Here is an 18,246-nt window from a genome sequence, read left to right as displayed (position 1 = left end):
GTCTGTGCTTATACACACTGGACCTGTATGGAAACACCTTGTAAAGCGCTCCGATACTCCTGGGTCCAGCCAGCGCTATATAAAATCTAATAAATAAAATAAAAAAATAACCCCACATGCGTCATGACCCAAGGGGTCATTTGTGCGAAGTAGTTCGACGAAGGGACTGTGGGCAGGCCTTTTATACTCTTCAAATGAGGACCTATTGACCGTAGATCTATGGCCACTTATCGGAAATATATGGGGACACAGAATTGACACCCACATTACAATAGTTTACCAAAAAGTCACTTGATGTTTGACCTTAAATCATAATTGAGCTTTCTGGTTTTCAGTTTCTATTTTTGGTAAATTCTGGTGATATTTTTTCAGTGTTTTCCAGTGATTGCAATACTTCACAATAACAGTGCTTTTCAGTGGTTACTCGGTTTCGTGCCATGAAAAACAACTGAAACCGTGTTTTGCCGGTGTTTATGGAGCGCGTTGATTTTATTATTGCTTGTTTCGGGAAGACATTTCGTGCAACCATCTATGCTACACCTAGTCAAGGAATCCCTCAGCAGAGGCCCTACAGAAGGTGCTTAACTACCAATGCTAAAAAGCATTAGTCTGACGTCTGCAGCGCGTTCCTCCCACAGACACTTATAATTAAATAAATTCCACAAAGGTGCTCGTGAAGAGGTGGATGTGGTGTTTCAAAACTTGACTGTGGTTGCGTACAACTGGGGCTGTAGGTGGCTTCTCAGTCCAGCCAAAACAAAATACACAACAAAATACGGCTGCCCGTCTGATTCTAGGCCTACCCAGCCGTTCCCCCTCATTGCCATGCTTGAGAACCCTACATTGGCTCCCTGTAAAAAAAAGAACAATTTTCAAGACCATGTGTCTGGTCCACAAACACATGTACGGTCGAGGACCAAAATACTGGACTCAGAAATTGAAATGGTACTTGCCTGGTCGACAGCTGAGATCAAGCACTAAATCACAGCTCACGCCGCTCAGAGTTCAAACTGCCAGAAATGGCGGTCGTACCTTTTCTTTTATGGCACCATCCCTATGGAACGAACTTCCTCTAAGCCTACGTACAACAACTGAACTTATGAGCTTTCGAAAAAAATTGAAAACCTGGCTCTTCTGCTAGTTCCATCTTCTGGCTCATTCTCCCACCTCAGGATCGTCCGCATGCGCCATGAGACTCCCTTGGGATGTGATATGTGCGCAATACAAGTACCCAGACTAAACTAGACTAGCCCCATTCTGAGATGCCTCTCAGTCTATGTGGTGTTAGCGACCGGCTTCTCTTGTGAGTGCAGTGTCCATAAGTTGCACCTCTTGTGCTCTGGGCGGTGTCTGTAAGTAGCGCCTCTCCTTGCAATGTTATAAGAGAAAACAATTACAGCGCCATCATTCATCAGAATTCAGACACACCATGAGGAAATTTGCAGAGGGCCTATGCTTAGCCTCACAAACAATCTATTGTGAATCGATACTGTGCTACAGGAACTGAGTACATGTTAGAAAACAGCGCACCTGAAAATATAATGAAATTAAGAAAAAACATAACTCTGGCTGTCAGTATAATATAACCAACATTAGAAGGGCAGCCAAAAAAAATCATCCACACACCCTTTGAAGGAGCAACTAACATCTGTGTCACATGGGAAGGCTGACTCTACAGCAGTATCAGTTCAGGATTTTTCTAACGAAAGCTCCGGGGACAACGAGCATCTGCGGGTAGTCTCGTCTCATGGAGATTGCCTCCACCCCCAGCTGAACTCACCTGTGCATCCTAGTCATCAGTCGGGAGCATGATTCATAACCACCTCTATGAAAGGTGTCTGGCGTCCATGTGTCAGAATTACGCCCACTGCAAGCTTTTGTTTGATATTCTTTGACTTGTCCTGATTTACTAAGATCGACTGAACTGCAAATCCCAGAATGCAAAGCAAGAAACCGATTACCTACTCGATCACTAGTCAAAGGCAGTATAGTACCAGTCAAGAATTGTGTCCCAACAGTCGCACTATGCGAGCTCTAACTTGAAAAAAATATGTTTATAAGTAGCACAAAATGAATCAAACAAGTTATCCAATGACATATCGATGAGCATTATCCAGTTATACATCTTGTGGCACAAGAATGCCGGCCCCCACCGCACCACCCCAGAATGGATCAAAAAACCAGTATACGCCAGTCTCACTCTGGAGCATATTAGCAAGGGCAATGTCGCTGCTTTAGCTGCACTTTTTGCCGCTAAAGTGGCAATATTTTTATTGCCCTATTAGCAAGCTGTCGCAAACAGCAGTTAGCGACAGCTTTTAGGCGATCGCCTAATAAACGACTTACCTGTTTATCCAATGGGAGGTGGATTGTCAGGTTAAGTCCCCACTGGCATTAATGCGTGAATATCGCAGGATTTTCAGCGATATTCGCGCATTTTGCCGCTATCGCTGGATATTTTAGCACAATGGAGAAAAGCGTTGCTAATAGCATGTTTTCTCTGCTAAAATATCCAAGCATAGGCAGTGATGTTCGTCTCCAATGTACACAAAGAAAAGCGGGGTGCGCTTTCTCACTTTGTTTAACTTCCCACCACATGAAACTGAAGTAGTTTAAATCTGATATCAACTTTACAAGGTTTTTATAAAGGACCAATCTTGCATTCTGCCAAAATAAGGGCCTCATTAAGACGTCCTTGTTAACTTTGAGGGGGATACCAGCAGGTGACTCCCCAGGATTGAACAGGGGACCCCCCCTCCCCTCCCCCAAATGAACTACAGAGAAACTGAAAACTTAGCCGGGGCTTCTAGTACAGAATTAACAAGAACATTGGGACCTTGCAAGGGTGTGCACCCGTGTGGGGCCTTGTTCCTAATGTGAATGAGGCCGGCTGGAGGCTCCTCGCGAGCTGGCACTGGTCGGCCTGTAGGCGGCGCTGTTGCTGTGCGATCAGCTGGTGTTCAGCTGCACTCTTCGACATGCTCTGTCCCAACTGAGACATGAGGCGAAGAGGGCCCCAGAGACGTCTGAAAATGCATAAATATGTACACACAATATGTATGGAGATAATCGAATGAGGAGAAAAATGGCTGTAAAATCAGAACTTAATTATCCCAGTTAATTACGTCCTCCTCTCTTCCGTCCCCTGTTTTGTTTTTTCTTTTTAACCAATTCATTCTCTCGCCCTTAGTTTGCCATTTCGTGCTCTGGTTTTTGCCCCACACCTTTTCACTTTCCCCTCAGGCTCTCTACACCCCCTCGCCTCCCCCACCCCACCTCCTGTGCTGGGGGTCGCCCAGCATGTTGCTGCTGTGTTTCAGCCTTCAAACAGTGGACAGGGGTTCATATCCTTCCTTGCACTCGGGGATTAGGTCATGAATGAATGAATGAATGAATGAATAAAATATTTAATAGAGCGCACAGTGGCCGAGCGGCTTCCTGGCGCTGGGGACCTGATCAGAACTCAACAGAGGGGACCCAAGGAGATTAAGAAGGGAATGCCTGAGAATAAAGGAAAGTTTTGAGGGCTTTGCGGAAGTTAGTGTAGATGGGGATGGAGCGAATGGAAAGAGGAAGACTGTTCCAGAACTGGGGGGCCAGGACTGAGAATCGGGTGCCCCCCGTTCTGGATTTACGGAAGCGAGGGATGTGTAGAAGTGAAAGAGAGGAGGAGCGAAGAGTGCGAACAGGGGCATGAGAAGATACAAGAGAGGTAATAAACAAGGGCGCAGAACGGGAGTGAGCCAGAAAAGCTAGACAGGCCAGTTTGAAAAAGGATCTGCAACGAACAGGGAGCCAATGAAGTGATTTGAGAACCGGGGTGATATGAGAAGATTTAGGGAGTTAGAGGATGAGGCGAGCAGCTTGGTTTTGAATGGCCTGTAGACGGCGGGATTCGTAAGCAGGTATGCCCACGTACAGGCCATTCCCATAGTCAAGGCGGGAGGTGACGAGGGCCATGACTATGGATTTAAGTGCATCGGTAGAAAAAAAGCGTGAGATTTTCCGAATTAAACGAAGAGAGAGAAAGCAAGAGGACACGACGGAGCTGATCTGACTGTGCATAGATAAGTCATGACTGACTTTGATACCGAGAGTGCGGACAGAGGAAGAGGGGACAGGGGGGGGGCAAAAGAAAGGGGCCAATGTGCAGGGGACCAAGGGTTGGAGGGGCCACCAGTAAGAACAAGTTCCGTCTTGTCTGGATTGAGCTTCAGTTGGTTAGCGCTCATCCAGTCAGAAATGAAAACTAAAGTGGAGCAGAACTTGGGAAGAGAATCAGGGGTAGAAGAAAGATCAAAGACGAGCTGAAGGTCATCTGCGTAGTTATACACAGAGACCCCCAGCTCAAGGAGAGAGGTGATGAGGGGGTGAATATAAAGATTGACAAGGAGAGGGGAAAGAGAGGAGCCTTGGGGAACACCACAGGTGACTGGGCGGGGAGGTGCAGAGAAGCCAGGGAGATGAACTGCCTGGGACCTATCCTGAAGGAAGGACGCCAGCCAGGAAAAGGCCGCGCCCCGGATGCCCACTGCGCTGACACGGTCGAGAAGGATGGAGTGGTCAACCGTGTCAAACGCAGCGGACAAATCGAGAAGGACCAGGGCTTGGGGGAGGTTGGAATCGGCCTTCCCCTTGAGCTCGTCCAAGACTGCGAGGACCACCATCTCCGTGGAGTGGCCCGGGCGGAATCCTGCCTGATGGGATGCAAGGAGGCCATTCTCCTCAATATAAGTGGAGAGGCAGGAAGTAACATGAGCTTCGAGGATCTTGCCGAGGTAGGGAAGAAGAGAAATGGGACGAAAATTGGAAGGAAGAGAGGGATCTAGACCGTTTTTTTTTTAGAATAGGGAGGACTATGGCGGATTTAAAAGAAGAGGGGACAGATTCGAGAGCCAAAGAGGAGTTAAGGAGAGCAAGAGGGGGCGCTGGACAGTTGGTGAAGAGGGTTTTAAGAATGTGTGCTGGCGCGCAATCCACGGGGGAGCCAGACTTGATTTTGACCAGAAGTTTTAGAAAAAGATCAGTGGAAATAGGAGGGAAAGAGGAGAGAGAAAAGGAGGGGCAGATGGAAGGACAAATGGGACGGGGTTGAGGCACTGTAGGGATGTTGGCTTTAATCTTCACGATCTTGTCGATAAAAAAATCGTTAAGTGAGGAACAGAGGGACTGTGAGGGAAGCAGGCTAGGGGTGGAGCGATCAGAGGTGGCAAGCTTGTGAACCAGAGAAAAAATTTCACTGGGTTTATTGGCCACGAGAGCTACCCTCTCAGAGAAGTAAGCGGTTTTAGCCGCTAGGATCGCCTTTTTATATTCAGTAAGGAGTGATTTGTATTTGGCGCGCAAAGAGGGACAATAGTTCTGTCTCCAGTGGCGTTCCGACCGCCTGAGGTCGAGTTTAAGTGTTTTAAGTTCTGGAGAGAACCATTTGTGCGCGTCATATGGACGAATCGCCTTGATCTTTCTAAGCGGAGCGATAAGGTCGCACGAAGAGGAGAGCCATGTGCCAATGGCGTTAACCTGGGAATCGAGAGGAAGATTAGTAAGGAAGCCAAAGTGAGTGAGAGGGAGTCGAGGTCAGTCCGATTCCAATTGCGGGCTAAGATGTTTTTCGGGAGGGGGAGCTTGTCAACCGCTCCCAGGTGGATGGCGAAAGAAATGGAGAAATGATCCGACCAGACGCATGGGGATATGAGAAGGGATGAGACAATGGGGCGAGAGGACCAGATTTGATTCAAGATGTGACCCTGGACGTGAGTAGGGGCTAAGACATGAGATGTAAAGTTTAAACATTGAAGTGTACCTGAGAAATCTTTCGAGGGGAGGTCTTCCCTAGGGTCGCCCGGCCAATAATTAAAGTCGCTGAGCAGAAGGACGGAGGAATTGTTGACCACAAGAGTGGCCATGAGGTCCTGGAGGGAGGCCACAAAGGAGGGCATAGATTGAGGAGGACGGTACAGAAGGACGACAGTGAGGGGGGCAGAAAGATTGAGAGAGCGGGCCACAAGGTAGTCAACATTAGAAATGGGGGGGTGATTGAGAAGTTGAAATTTGAGAGTCGACCGAATGATCATCGCCACCCCTCCCCCCCACCTTACCGTCCGGATGATCAGCCCGGAGGGCATAATCGGTGTCAGGAAGAATGGCTAAGAGGTCGGGGAGGGAGTCAGCAGTGAACCAAGTTTCAGTCAGAAAGAGGAAATCCGGGGAATCAGTAGTCAGAAGGTTAAAGAGAGCTGTCTGATGTTTGACAGCAGAGCGGGTGTTGAGCAGTAAGGCAGAAGCTACAGTAGGGACAGGGACGAGGGGGGAACAAGGGACAGGAGGGGGGTCAGCAGCGGGAGGAGTGGTACTAGAAGGAACCGGGGTCGGGTGAGGGGGGGAAGAGACGAGAATACCAAGTGTGTCAAGGTGTCGCAAGAGTGAAGGTGAGGGTAGGGAAACAACAGTGAGAGCTGAGCAGGTAGGCGGCTAAAAGTTGCAGCGAAATGTCAGAGTGTTTTTAAAAGCAGCGTTGCTCCCGGAGACGCCTCGGGAGTTCTGGAGAGATGCAGGGTAGGCGCGCATACAGCTGACCGCCTGAAGTACTTGTCGAGGGGGGAGGGGCCAAAGAACTGCAGCGCCGAGCCCAGACCCGCCCAATATGGTGGAGCCGCTCGTCCCACTCCAAGAGTCAGGCAAGGAGGGGGCGATCAGCGGTGGCGGTCTGGGTCGCGTGCAGGACAGGGGCAGCCAGGAAGGACCGAAGCGCTGGGTCCGGAGCGCTGAAGAGCTGAGCAGGTAGGCGGCTAAAAGTTGCAGCGAAATGTCAGAGTGTTTTTAAAAGCAGCGTTTCTCCCGGAGACGCCTCGGGAGTTCTGGAGAGATGCAGGGTAGGCGCGCATACAGCTGACCGCCTGAAGTACTTGTCGAGGGGGAAGGGGCCAAAGAACTGCAGCGCAGAGCCCAGACTCGCCCAAGATGGTGGAGCCGCCCGTCCCACTCCAAGAGTCAGGCAAGGAGGGAGCGATCAGCGGTGGCGGTCTGGGTCGCGTGCAGGACAGTGGCAGCCAGGAAGGACTGAAGCGCTGGGTCCGGAGCGCTGAAGAGCTGAGCAGGTAGGCGGCTAAAAGTTGCAGCGAAATGTCAGAGTGTTTTTAAAAGCAGCGTTGCTCCCGGAGACGCCTCAGGAGTTCTGGAGAGATGCAGGGTGTCATTTCAGTCTGTATTAAGGTATGCTTGGATTGTCTTTTCTTTACCTAGATAGGTAGGTCTCTGCTGCTCTAGTGTCTTTTTTTGCAAATATTACCAGTAGTCCACTTATAAGGTCCCAAAGGCGAGGCCTATTAGTTATGCCAATGCTTGTTTTAATTTAGTGTTAGTCTATTCAGTAGTTTTGGAGTCCATTAAGAAAAAGGTATCTAGATATCTAGGGATGCGGGTCCTCCTCATCTCCATGCAGCACTAGCAATGCTGTGATTGGCTGGCTGCAACATGAGAGGAAAGTTGCAGCCGCCATTTTATATATCTGGACATGGTCCGGGGCATGAAATTGAAAACTGATGAAATGGGTCATAGTAGAGGTACCCTGTCCCCACGGGTGTGATAGAGGGGGTCAGTCAATTGCTCAAAAACTTTTATATATACACGCACGAGGATCCACAGATCCATTGTGCAGTTCGGGCCGTGTGGATCCGCATATCCAGGGGCCAATGAAAAGCAGCTTTCGGGACAGCTCCAACCTGGCTTTGACAAATGGGATACTATTGGGAATTCAGTGGTCAGGGATTTGGTTAAAAAAGGTTAGAACCTAGCGGTTTGAAGAGCTTCGTGGACAATACGAAATGGCCCAAGGGGAAATGTTCAGGTACCTTCAAATTAGACACGCCCTCACCACAGCTTTCCCCGATCTCACAGACATCCCGGAGTCATCACCGCTAGAAGATAAATTGCTTGATGGGCCGCTACACTCAAAAGCCATATTGCTGACCTACAAGAAACTATGCAACAATCTACCTGACACATTCCACAAACGTATAGAGCAGTGGCAGGGAAACCTAGGACCCATGGGCGATGAATACTGGCAATCAGCACTAATGTCCCCATGGGAAGCGGCTATCACCCTCCGCTTTAGACTGATACGACTCAGAATTCTACATAGATCATACTTAACAGGGGGTTACCTTGGAGAAGATTGGTGCTAGGTCAGATGCAGTGTGCCTTAGGAGATGCCAACAAACCGCTACCTTCTAGCACACGATTCGGGAATGCCCTGAGCTACAGCGAATATGGGAAGGGGCCACGACTCATATCCAGACTGCTCTGGGAAAATAACTAATCCTTACACCAAGACTAGGCCTACTCAACATTTGGGCACCGACTGACCTCACTGAGGTGAAGCAACAACTGACAACACCAGGCTATACTCTGGTTAAGTAGCAAATAGCAAGGGGTGGGGTGGGGTAAGGCGGATGCAGCTTCTCCCCAAATGTGGGTGAAAGAGTTAGACAAGTGTATGATTGCAGTAACAGAAGTATTTAAAACACGAGGGTGTCCAAGGAAATGGGGCAAGTGTAATGCCTATTGGTGAAACCTGTGTATATCCCCATCGGTGGAACTTGAAATGCAGCGTGGTGGAGAGCGAAATGTCGAAATATTGTAATTATTGCTTTTCTCCCCCTAGATATTGTAATTAATCAGTATGTGGTTATTTGAAATAGCAAATTATATGTGTATGTGCTTATGCTGTTGAAATGAATAAAGAGATAAAAAAAATAGACGGGGTACTGCTCTCTCCGGATCTGCGCTTGCTGGTGCGAAAAAAAAATGAACTGACGTTGCCGCGCATGAGTGGCGTCTAGGTAGCTGTCGCGACGGCATCTGTGCAACCACGACACCACCTTCTGACGTGCAGGGGTACTGCTGACAAACTTTCAGAATCCAGTCGGGCGCCTGGGGGTAATTCTAAGGTAAGGAATCTATCACTATGTGATTCTTTCAAATACGTGACGTCATCAACAGTGCATTGGCGGGCGCGAGTTATAGTTCACTCGTACGAAAACAAGAGAAATTTGGCTGTTATCGTTAGTTGAGCTAACTGTCCAACTAAGTAGATCGACGCTGATACCTGTGGTTTTTCAATGAATATCTGTGCCACGAACAAACTGCATGATGGGATTTGCAGTCTTTAAACACTGAACTGCTTGAGTGTTCTCTGATGAAATGTGGCTCAGGTGTGCACCCGCTACTTTAGAAGGATGGGCTAAATATGAAAGACTTAAAAAAAGAAATCCCAAGCACCTGAGGCATTTGAGAAAGGCCATCACTGAAGCGCGTCGTGCCAGAATTCTGAATAAATGGTTTCATCAAGTACCGCTGTGTCCCCTTGTCTACTTCTAAAGGAGGAGGTGATGTTTTTTTATATTTAGGGGGCAGCCAGTGACACGCAGGATGGACCTTCCAAAAAGAGTTCCGGATTCAGTGACTTTAACCTGGAACCACCGCCCGACCCAAGGAAGCAGAGGCACTGCTGTCATCTGACAGTCCATGACCACATAAAGAGACGTCACTGAAATGGTGTCTCCAGGTATGCCACCAGTGGGAAAGTGTGACTGGAAGAGAGGGATCAGAGACGGTCTGTTTTCCAGCACAGTACTACGGTTTCAACCTAACCACATTTAAAATCAGCCTCTTCAAGTAATTAAAAAATTCAGCTGACAGACACTCATCCGAGCCACGAACAAACTGCATGATGGGATTTGCAGTCTTTAACCACTGAACTGCTTGAGTGTTCTCCGATTAAATGTGGCTCAGGTGTGCACCCGCTACTTTAGGAGGAGCCAAATATGAATGACTGAACAAAAGATACCCCAAGCACCAGAGGCCATCACTGAAGCGCGTCATGCCAGAATTCTGAATAAATAGTTTCATGAAGCCCCGCCGTGACCCCTTGTCTACTTCTAAAGGCGGAGGGGGTGTTCTTTCATATATATGACTAAAAAGAAAAGTTAAAATGGCATATTTAGGTGACAATATGGGTTAAAACATACCGTTTTAAATGGGGGGGGGGGGGTTACACAAATTCACCAGTTATAGTTAACTCTTGTAACAATGACACGTGCCCCATACTTCCTATATTTGTAATCAGTGATGTAATGTCTGATGTTATCAGTGTCGTCATGAGTCACGTAATATGGGAGGTAATTAGCAGTGTATGTGGCCAGGCCCGGCATCCAGCTTCTCGTTCATTTAAAAGTCACCGTTTTTTATGTGGGAGGGGAGTGAGGGCATGAAGACCTTTCTTCCACGGCCTTCTGAAGGTCCCAGGAACCCAATTACCCGGGGCAGATCGTTTTTTGATTCTTTTATGGACCGGGGTACCCACAGCAACTCAAGTTGGTTTAGCCTTGGAGTCCCCAGGGTCTCACACTGGCTAGTGGAGGGGCACTGCATGCCCGCCCCTCCCCAAATACCATTGTGCCAATCCCCCCTGGACAATGGCCCACATCAGGAGTCATATATTAAAGGGGCTTTTTTTTAAATTATAAATAAAGGGACCACTGATTAGCGGTCCCATTAAAAAAAATATAGATTTTTTTTGTCCCCCACCAGGATTAAGGGGTATCTTTGTTGATGTGGTGGCAGCAATTCAAATCTTATTTTTAGATCTGTCCCCTCCACAGACTGTGATGTGATATATACACACACATTTTGAACCTTAATTTCTCAAAAACGAATTAACAGATTTACACCAGATGACAAAACACTTTCTGGACCAAGATTCAGCTTTTTGCCAAATTTGGGGCAATTCTGTTCAGCCATTTGTTTTTGCAGCGTCGCTGTTCAATATTCCTATGTAAAAGTGCATAGGGAAAGGGCATTTTGGGATCCTCTCTCATCCCCAGCTTGACTGAATATCTTAAAGCTTTCCAGGAAGAAGCCGAGGTGGGTGCGACTTTTTTGGAATGTTTGGTGAAGATTCGTCAACGGCACCAGAGTTATTAGCAAACCAAAAAAATCCGTTCCCTAAGGAAACGTCCCGTAGTGTTTTTTTGCTTCGAATTCTAACTGATTAAAGTCATCAAGGGCGTCACTTCCGGTCTGAGCTGCCAGCGGCGAACTGTCGGAGGGCGCGCAGGGATTTCAAAAGCACAACAGTTGCACTTAAACGTGGAGCTCGCGCTTGTCCCGCCGGCCTCTCTAATCTGAAAGATAAATGTGTTGAAGGCAGTTGGGCTATCATATTTCCAAAATGTACTTTTGAGGCGGTTAAATATTTCACCCTTACAGAATAGAGGTGGTATTGTTTTTTTTTAACCGGTGCACATGCTCCATTTGACTCCGTTATTGTGTCCCTTGAAAGGTTTTGTTGTACCTTGTTGGTTAGAGGACCCACTTTTCTACAAATGCGTTTTAAGTGTGGCTTCTATCAGTAGTCCGAGCCGCTGTAGGTTCCCTTTTTTACTGTGACCATCTCCAGGATATGGGCGACCGGCTGTTCCTGCCATTTACTTTTTTTCTTTAACCCTTTTTTGTTTTGTCAATTGCGCCATTCTTACAAAAGTCCCTACCCCTTTATTCTCTGTATTCTTTTTCCACCCTCCATTCCCTGTTTTAATATAGGAACAGATGATTCATTCTTCTGATACTATGCAGTACGCTGCTGGTCCTATTTTCCTTTAACTTGTATTTACAATAAATACAATTCCAGTGCAGACCCAATAACTCCTCAGGGATCACTGTAACTCCTCAGGGATCACTACTCCCTTTGTGCTGTGACTGCATCCACACTTATGGAACGCTGCTCTTTGACTTATTGTAATAACTCTAATTAATGGTATTTAATTTAGACCTTGCACCATATACCATTCCTATGTGACACTTAGAGCTTATCCAGTCATATCCCCTCCCTATGTATATAGAGAACTCTAATCACTAGTGTATGCAGTAGACCTTTGACCGATTGCAATAATGCTAAGCTTTGGTATTCGCTGAAGTCCTTACACCATATACCACCCCTATGCGTCTCCTAGAGTTTAACCAGTCATATCCCTTCCTATGTGTATGTAGTTGACTCTTATCACTAGTGTTTGCAGTGGACCTTTGTACTCTCTACCACCCCTATGTGACCCTTAGAGTGTGTCCAGTCATATCCCTCCTGTGTAGATAGAAGATAACTCTAATGACTAGTATCCTATGTGATTCTTAGATTGTATCCCCTCCCTGTGTTTAGAGTTATAGCTGTAACGACTAGTCGCCTGTGTGACTGTTGGAATATAGCCAGGTGTATCCCTTCCCCCGTGTGAAGAGATAACCCTATTCACTAAAACAAAAAGAAACGTGTTCCTGAAATGTGTAACGTAACTGATTCTATGTAAAGTGCTTTGATAACATGTAACGGAACTGGTGCTATGTAAAGCGCTTGGATAACCTAATAGGTTCAAGTTCCTGAAATGTGTAACGTAACTGACTCTATGTAAACTGCTGTGATAACATTTAACAGGACTGGTGCTATGTAAAGCGCTCTGATAACCTAATCGGTTCAAGTTCGCGCTATAGAAAACTCTAAAAATAAATAAAATAAATAAATAGATGCACTGAACCCAAAAGACTGCAAACCACAGTCCTAGGAGATGTTATGCAGCAACACAACTATCTGGTCACGTGCAAGGATGGGTCAGATGACAGACTGACTAGTGGCCAAAGGTTTTTTTGAAACAGATCTGTTCCTTTTACTTAAAGGAAGTATCTTTGGCTTTATTAAGTAGAGGAAACAGGATTGTACAGAACTCACACCACCCAACTGGGAGTAGAAAATAGCTTTCACTAGATTGTAAGCCAAGATGGAGACAGCAGGTTATCTCTTTGGCTTTTACAACATTTAGTAAACTTGTGTCTTAAGCAGCCAAGGCGAAAAGTGGTAGGGGTGAGTGAGTGTCATGGGACTCTTGGCCGTCTGACAGGCAGGTGGGCTAGGCAGTGCGCTGCTAGGAGACGGCACTTGGTTTATGAGTCGATGAGTGCTGGTGGAAGAGTCCTTGTCCAGGCACCGCCGTAGACTTGGTCATCTCCCCCTTTCTCCAGCTGCACCACCAAATGAAAGCCACAGCTCCCATCGGAAGATCTTACTGGTGCCCTCAAATGAACCCAGAGAAAAGACGGGGGCAGACCCCCATGGTAAGGGAACTTCACTGGATAGTGTCTGACTTTAGACAGAATCAATCCAACGCTCAGCTGTCAACAGAATAAGAAGAATAAGGGCCCAAGTCTTGGAAACTCCTTCGAATGATCCTGTTTGGGGGAGATGAGAAGTCTGGTTGGGTAACTGTCAAACCGGGCAGGTTCACATCCTAGTTTGATGATGAAATATGTTTATCGTTACAAGGTAAGTTCTTAATTTCTGGCTGACAGACCACATACCGAATGTCTTTAGCGGACACACTCGCCACATTCAAGATGGTACCTCAGAAATTAGACCGGAACCATAACCTCCATATTAGACTTTCTGAAACTTGAAGCTCCAACACGCCTTGTCAGGTGAACATACATGCAACATTCAACCCCATGCATCTTACTAGTTTTCCCAAATATCAAAAACACATGCTTTGTTCTGAATGAAGAACATATTTATTATTCAGCTGCCATTGTTCCAGTCAAAGCAGATACGAAACATTCATTGAACCACGTACAAAACCCATCGACTCAGTATGTCGAGGGCGTGCACTCCAGTACGAAAGCATAGTTAGTCAAAATGTAATATCTAAACCAGATGGGTCAGTTTTTTGTCAATGAGTTGAAGAGAATCTTAGTATAATGACACAATCTAAAGGCAGTGCGTGAGCATAAATTGGAGGTGAAACAACTAGAAAAAAAATCTGATTGTGTGCAATATATAGATCATCACAGGATGTGTTTATTCACTCCCACTCATCACACAGAATATTTTCTTTCATATTTTTATCCACGCCGGCAGGTAGATGGTGTGAAAGTCCAGAGAAGATCCTTCTGTTATAGTTCCTGACATCCCACTGATACCAGGTCATGGATTAGAGCCACAAATTGATACAAAGATTGTCAAGAGCGGGAATACACCAGGCTGTGCCAGAATGGTTCATTTAAAGCCTCCAGGAGATGAACAGGAGCTTCCAGAAACGTTCAAGGGTGTGGAAAAGGACAGTCCAAGTACTGCCTACTTAGGGGGCTAAAGCAGAGTCCCCAGCGATGTTAGGAAACATTCCACACACAGGGCTGTGCACTGATCCAGACATCACATGGAAATCAAGCGCTAGCAGCTGATCCCACGTCTCATCCACAGTGAGTTGGAGTACCACAGTTTGTTTTTGTCCGCCTAAGAGACAACCACGGATAAACTAGTGACACGGAGGACGCTCTGCTGAAAGAGACATCCTTCAAGGAGAAGCAGTGAAGAGAGACCTTTCGTACAAAACTAACAGTGCGAGTTAGCTAGTAAATGCTGCACTCTGGGAAGCACGGGCGAAGTTTGGAGAGTTGTTATTTTAAAGGTTGCAGATGAAAGGATCACGCATTCTGGTAAATGAGGTGGACACGGAGAAGCCAAGGTCAAGGGCTGATGTGACAGACAGACGGCAGAATGTACAGGCAGCAGCAAGGACCTGAGTGAGCCCTCAGGCTTTGGCTGAGACTGAGGGCAAGTTGACATAACTCTTCATTGGCGGCAATGGCCTGATCTTGCGCCCTGCCCATCCGCCTTTTCTTTGCCATAGTCCGCTTGATGGGCGCTTTCCCAGCCACCGGTTCCTTCCTGCCTTTCCAATGATTCGCTTGTTGTGGTCAATGTTGGAGACCCTTCCAACGGTAGCCATGCAAGTCTCCAGAACCTGTAGAGGAGAAGATGAAATGTGTCATTGATGGGTGACCAGCTACCGCTAATATGCAGAGTAAACACAGATGTTTGAGAGAGGATTAACAAGGGATGCATAGTGAGGGCTGATTGCCTCAGCATTCTGTCTGACAATACGTGTCATGGAATAAAGACTTATCTTCAATTAAATGAGGATAACACAAGCCGGTCTCCAACTCTTGCCGTTCTAATCTCTTACCTGGACCTGTCGTTTAGACGGTAGCTGCACAATGGCCGTTCCATTCACCTTCCTCAATAGAATGCCACATGTTCCTGCAAAACAGAACGGGTCAAATACTTCAGCTGGTGAACTATGGCCGTGTAATACAGACAAGGGACACGGGCGACACCTCGTTTACAGAGCTCGGAACTGCCACTTTAAGGGCCAGAGTCCTGGTACTCACTCTGGCCACTAACACAGCAAAGTAAAAGCCAGGAATCACTCAAATACAAGAACGGCTTAATGGGAGGATAGGGAACAATTCTCATGCGTTGTTCTAAGATTGAAGAGTTTCTAGTTCACCTGTAACCTTGGTACAGGCTGATAGACAGATGAGCCACCATGAGCAAGTATGCATGTTGGCCAACTAGGTCTTCAAATGTATGTAGATTTATTTAATGTAAATGTCACAAGTGGATATTGTGAAAACATGGTGATGATTGTGACCGGGAGTAGTGCTGGGCTCTGCCGACACTCATGGGTGCAGTGATGAATTAAGGTAAGAAGTACGTGTGCTGGCTAACCCATTGGTTTGTTCATGAAGCCCTCACCCACAAAACTAGTTGGTGGCATGCTTCATCATCGGGCCCACCACAGTGACACCGAGTGTGTCCCGGGTGTGCTTCGACGCCAGTGTTACTGCGGAGCTGGTATGTTCGCTGAGTGTGCAGTGTGGTGAGTGAGAAAGTGAAGGTTAAAAGCTATACAGTGGGTCCCAGTACCCGAGGGTAAATAGATAAACTTTAATCACTGGGCCCCTGTTAGCAACTAAAAAGGCAGATGGACGTGTTGGAGTGCGAATTATGACCTCCTGCGTCCTATGTGGTCTACATGTTTCAGCCAGGCCTTTTAATTTGAAACTGGCTTTCAGGAGGACCAAGTGAGTATGTGAAAATGGTGCAGATAAATAATAAAATTACTAAATTATAGTGATTGTGTTATTTTACTAAGTGTCGCACTCCCTAAGGTGCGTTATATGTTAGAGGGGGATTCCATCTTGCTTTAACAGGCTATTTGCTGTAAAAAGCTTCCTTGGGTCACCTGGCAGAGAAAGAGCCCGAAATTGCCGGTCTAGATCCTCCTTGGACCTGTCGTCCTTCTGCGGTGGTCCTGAAGAAATCCAGTTTCAAATTAAAAGGCCTGGCTGAAACATGTAGACCACACAGGACGCAGGAGGTCATAATTCGCACTCCAACATGATGAAGCATGCCACCAACTAGTTTGGTGGGTGAGGGCTTCATGAACAAACCAATGGGTTTGCCAGCACACGTACTTCATTGAGTCTCCCCCTTCCCAAACATAGCTAGTCCTTATTGATTTTGACATATAATCCTGGGGATTCGGACTAGTTTACCTAGTCCTCACTCTCTCCTTTGATTTGGCGATGAATTATGGTAAACCTTCAAGAAAAAGTAAAACATGCTCTTCTTCCTGTTGAGATCTAGACAATCCCCTGAACATTGGCAAGAGGAGTGTGAGCATCATTCAACAGAGGAGTGCGAGCATCATTCAACAGAGGAGTGCGAGCATCATTCAACAGAGGAGTGCGATCATCATTCAACAGAGGAGTGCGAGCATCATTCAACAGGAGTGCGAGCATCATTCAACAGAGGAGTGTGAGCATCATTCAACAGAGGAGTGCGAGGATCATTCAACAGAGGAGTGCGAGCATCATTCAACAGAGGAGTGCGAGCATCATTCAACAGAGGAGTGTGAAGCATCATTCAACAGAGTGCGAGCATCATTCACCAGAGGAGTGCGAGCATCATTCAACAGAGGAGTGTGAGCATCATTCAACAGAGGAGTGCGAGCATCATTCAACAGGGGAGTGATATCATCATTCAACAGAGGAGTGCGAGCATCATTCAACAGAGGAGTGCGAGCATCATTCAACAGAGTGCGAGCATCATTCAACAGAGTGCGAGCATCATTCAACAGAGTGCGAGCATCATTCAACAGAGGAGTGCGAGCATCATTCAACAGAGGAGTGCGAGCATCATTCAACAGAGGAGTGCGAGCATCCTTCAACAGAGGAGTGCGAGCATCCTTCAACAGAGGAGTGCGAGCATCATTCAGCAGAGGAGTGCGAGCATCATTCAACAGAGGAGTGCGATCATCATTCAACAGAGGAGTGCGAGCATCATTCAACAGAGGAGTGCGAGCATCATTCAACAGAGGAGTGCGAGCATCATTCAAAAGAGGAGTGCGAGCATCATTCAACAGAGGAGTGCGAGCATAATTCAACAGAGTGCGAGCATCATTCAACAGAGGAGTGCGAGCATCATTCAACAGAGGAGTGTGAAGCATAATTTAACAGCTCTGCCCCAGGAAATGTAAATATATGTGCTATGTCCTGACCTAAAAATGAAAGTTCAAGCTTAACCTGGAAAGGCTACATACTAAGCAGTGCATGCACTGTCGAGGGATTAGGCGCAGGGAGATGTTTTAACTACTCTTTTCTAACATTTAGTTACATTCCGGGACAGAAACAGAAGCAATGCTGTTTCTTGCTTTCACTTCCACTCTGCCCTCGGAATGAGTCAGAGAATGCATGACTATGTGTCCTCAAAGCGGAACTGGCTTAGTCAATGGAGTTCTGTCCATATGGCAGCATGTCCTCCAAGCGCTTCCTCCTGTGTGGAACCAATGCTCCCCGTGCACCTGCCAGCGTGCCCTCCAAGGCCGTTCCATACTCTATGGTATTTCAGCCAAGTCCTCCATTTGCTGGTCCGTGTTCCTTTCGCAACTTCCTGTAAGAAGTCACTTATTTGAATGGCACATACCACTTTCTGCGGGGGAATGATGGCATGCTCCTGGTGTTCTTCTTCCTCTCTGATGGACTATTGTCTAGTAAGTGCATCCGCCTTTTTATTCTCCTTGCCTGGTCTGAAAGTTACGATAAAATCGAATTCCTCAAAAAACAGCATCCATCGTACTTGTCTAGGTGTAAGGTGCCTGGCTGAGCGCATAAACTGTAAATTCCGATGATCCGTGTATACAATCACCATTTCTTTGGCTCCTAGCAGGAAATAACGCCACTCAGAAAAAGCCGCTGATAGCCAACAACTCTTTTGTCGGCTATGGTATAATTCTTCTCCGCTTCGTTCAACTTCCGAGACATTAAGGCTATAGGATGCATTTGTCCTGTGGTTTCGTGACGTTGAGA

The 18,246-nt window shown here is 46.8% G+C and overlaps 1 long non-coding RNA gene across 1 annotated transcript; it reads right to left on the bottom strand.

Moving 5' to 3' along the window:
• Positions 1 to 13,877: 13,877 nt before the first annotated feature.
• Positions 13,878 to 15,142, bottom strand: LOC147665031 (uncharacterized). The gene is made up of 2 exons (XR_015305060.1): positions 15,060 to 15,142; positions 13,878 to 14,837 (listed from the first exon to the last, which is right to left on the bottom strand). It is a non-coding gene; the product is annotated as an uncharacterized LOC147665031 (long non-coding RNA).
• Positions 15,143 to 18,246: the final 3,104 nt, after the last annotated feature.

Source organism: Lissotriton vulgaris, unplaced genomic scaffold (assembly GCF_964263255.1).
Source record: "Lissotriton vulgaris unplaced genomic scaffold, aLisVul1.2 SCAFFOLD_7507, whole genome shotgun sequence".
In the NCBI taxonomy this organism is placed as follows: Eukaryota; Metazoa; Chordata; class Amphibia; order Caudata; family Salamandridae; genus Lissotriton; species Lissotriton vulgaris.
The sequence above is the reverse complement of the archived record's forward strand: the minus strand, read 5'-3'. Positions and strand labels throughout refer to the sequence as shown.